Source organism: Delphinus delphis, chromosome 4 (genome assembly GCF_949987515.2).
Source record: "Delphinus delphis chromosome 4, mDelDel1.2, whole genome shotgun sequence".
NCBI lineage: Eukaryota > Metazoa > Chordata > Mammalia > Artiodactyla > Delphinidae > Delphinus > Delphinus delphis.
Window position 1 is genome coordinate 137126367 of NC_082686.1, and position 3423 is coordinate 137129789.

The 3423-nt window shown below is 36.5% G+C and overlaps 1 pseudogene; it reads left to right on the forward strand.

Moving 5' to 3' along the window:
- The first annotated feature begins 639 nt into the window (after nt 1–639).
- LOC132424481 (centromere protein U pseudogene) lies at nt 640–2607 on the forward strand (annotated as a pseudogene).
- Nucleotides 2608–3423: the final 816 nt, after the last annotated feature.

Genomic DNA, 3423 nt, shown 5'->3' on the forward strand with positions numbered 1-3423 from the left:
TCATTATTCAGACAACATTTAGTAATAGGTCATAATGCAAATTCTCCTTTGAAAAAGATAAATATATATGTATACATGTGTTATTCTTCTAAATTTGTGTAACTCTTTACATTTTATAAGTAAAAAATGTTTTTGTTTAAAAAAAAGAAAATCAGTTATAAACACAATTGTCAAATCATTTTAATAATATGATATGGTGAAATATGTGCTTTATTACTAATGAATTAAATAACAAGATCTAGTGTTGGCTCCAATAACGACTATAATTTTAAAGTAATGATGAGTATTAGTGATAATTTGAGTATCTGCAACAAGTATGATATGAAAGAAAGATGATTTCTTTTTTTTTTACTAGTCTAAATGGAATAGTTTTTATTGAGTGAAAAATTCTTTAAATTCTATGATGCTTTACAATTTTCAAAAGTTTCACACACATAATTTAATATAATCCCTTTTTATTTCCACTACCCTTATCTTGCCCCTTCCCTCCTCCTTCTCCCCACTGATAGCCACTAGTTCATTCTCTATAAGATGGCCATGATTTTACTGAAGTATTTACAGGTAAAATAACATACTCTCTGGTATTTGCTTCAAAATACTTTAGCTTTAAAAGGGGACTGGAGAGAGTGGTGGGCTGGGATGGCCCCGCCGGGGCGAGTGCGGTGCTCTGGTACGAGATGTTCAAAGAACACTGTAGGAAGAACACACTCCACGAAAGATACCCTCCTCTACACAGCACTCTATATATGCTGATAAGGAAGAATTCTCCAAACACTGCGGATCATCTATCCCCTCAACTCCTCAAGGAAAAGAAGCACAAAGAAGTTCGGACACTTCTGAAATTGAAGCAAGTGAAAACGAGTCTGTAAAAATTAGTGCAAAAAAGCCAGGAAGAAAACTCAAGTCCATTAGTGATGAATCTGAAAGCACTGAAGAAAGTGATATAAGAAGAAAAGTTAAACCAGCAGACAACATAATACATGACAACATGAAGCTGTTTCAGCTACAGCATCTTCAGAACTTTCAGAGAAACCAGCTGAATCAGTCACGCCTAAAAAGATAGGACCCCTTAATGCTGAGCTCTCTGTTGAAAAAGAGACCCTGGCAACAGAAAGTCAACTGAAAACTCAGAAAAAGATGTTTTGTGGCAAAAGGAAGAAACCAAGAAGTGAAGTCACAGATTTGGATACTTCTGACTGTGTACCTATTTGGTGTTTAAAAGAAAACCAGTCACATCATGGAGTTAGATGTTGTTTTGTCTGCATTTGAGTGCATCCCCTTAGAGTATAAACAAAAAATAGACTCAGAATTTGTAAGGAAGCCATCAACAAACTTCATTCTAATTTGAAAGAAGAACTCATCGAACTGCTTAAAGAAATCCAGATGTTGAAAACTCTGAAAAGGAAGAACGCTAAGATGATCTCAGATATCGAAAAGAAAAGGCAACTTTTGTCTTTTTGTGTTTGTTTTTTTCTAATTTCTAACTTGCCTTTTATTTTTCTTTCTTTGTTTCTATTTGGCTGCATTGGGTCTTCGTTGCTATGCACAGGCTTCAGTAGTTGTGGCTCGTGGGCTCTAGAGCGCAGACTCAGTAGTTGTGGTGCACAGGCTTAGTTGCTCTACAGCATGTGGGATCTTCCCAGACCAGGGCTCAAACCCATGTCACCTACACTGGCAGGCAGATTCTTAACCACTGCACCACCAGGGAAGCCTGGGAACCCATTTTTAAAAGGTAGAATTTAAGACATCCAGTTCCCTTTAGCATTTTCTCACAAGCATGAGTAGTGATATGACCAACATTTCTAGGATCTATGTAATGAGCTGCAGCCAATAGAATAGTCTCGTTTCTGTTTCATCCAAATTCTGCAGTTTACTCAGTTATTGCCTGTGGCTCCTTGCATAAATAGATCTGGGGATATTTGTCTCCAGTTAAATTATTTTGTGAAACTTGAAATTACCTTCAGTATTAGTGTTATCTTTCTTTGAGAAATCAACTGCCAAATAACAAAGAAAATTTTAGCTAAACCTCATCTTACTTACAGATTTCAGCCAGAAAAGGGTTTTCCACATTTAGTACCAACCCTACCCACCTGTTCTCTATCCCTTTTGTAGATAGAACCCATAAAAGGTAAAATCCAAGTACTCTATGAAGAAATAATGTATTCTAAAGAGAAATAGACTCACAGACATAGAAAACAAACTTATGGTTACCAAAGGGGAAAAGGGTAGGGAGAGGGATAAATTAGTAGGAGTTTGGGATTAACAGATACAAACTACTATATGAAAAATAGATAAATAACAAGAACCTACTTAAAGCACAGGGAACTATATTCTATATCTTGTAATAACCTATAATGGAAAAGAGTCTGAAATTTATATATATATGTATAACTGAATCATTTTGCTGTATACTTGAAACTATCACAACATTGTAAATCAAGTAACTATATTTCAATTAAAAAAAAAGAAATAATGTATTCTCCATGAAAATTCTACGTACATAAATTCTTTGGTCCTTCCCTTTTTTTCCCTCACAGATATAGCGGAAGCCCAGAGATGTTTAGATCTTCTCCCTTCGTCTGCGGTTACCTTCATGGTTGCTTGTGATTGAAAGCTTTCCAAAACCCACTTGGGCCTCTGAGCAGCACTCCAGCAACTGCACGTTAACCTGAGTAACTAGAGACTACAGCTAACAGACCTCACACCTGTGTTTTCCCCACCGCCAGCCTTTCACACCCACACCTTGTTACTAAAGCAATTTAAAGAACTGTATTCTGAAAAGAAATTTTTTTACATGTTATTTTTCCTTTCTAGATGTCTCACTTCAATTAGATAGGACATTGTTCTCCCCTTACCAGGCTGATTAACCCCTGGTGCTGCCCTATCTGTGTATGTGTGTGCTCCATTTTTCCATTTATCAGCCTTTGGTTGCACTTATCCACTGACCTGTCTATTGCTCCTTCTAGACAAAGAGTTTCTTCAAGGCAAGGGTCATCTCTCACATGCTTCTAAATCACTAAGCATCTGACACAATGCCTGGTGCACAGGAAATATTCAAAAATTGGTGATGAACACATGGCCCATACTACATTCTGTCCAGTGGGTAAAACCACGTCTGACACCTAAGTATTTCCACGTCAGCTTTGCTATTCTTAACTTCAATAACTGCTATGTGCCTAAATATGGATATAAAGTACATATTTATATTGCTCAGTTGGCCCTTTCCATCTGTCTTCTGTTCTAGGAAATTTCCTTTATTTCTCTGAGTATATCCTTCATTCCAGTTCTCATTCCAAGAGACTACCTTTTCTCCTAAAACTCCCATTAATTGAATGTTACACCTTCTAAATCTGTCCTCTCTCTTTCTCTCTCTCTTTCTCTCTCTCTCTCCTGACATCATATTCATACTTTCCATTTTTTATC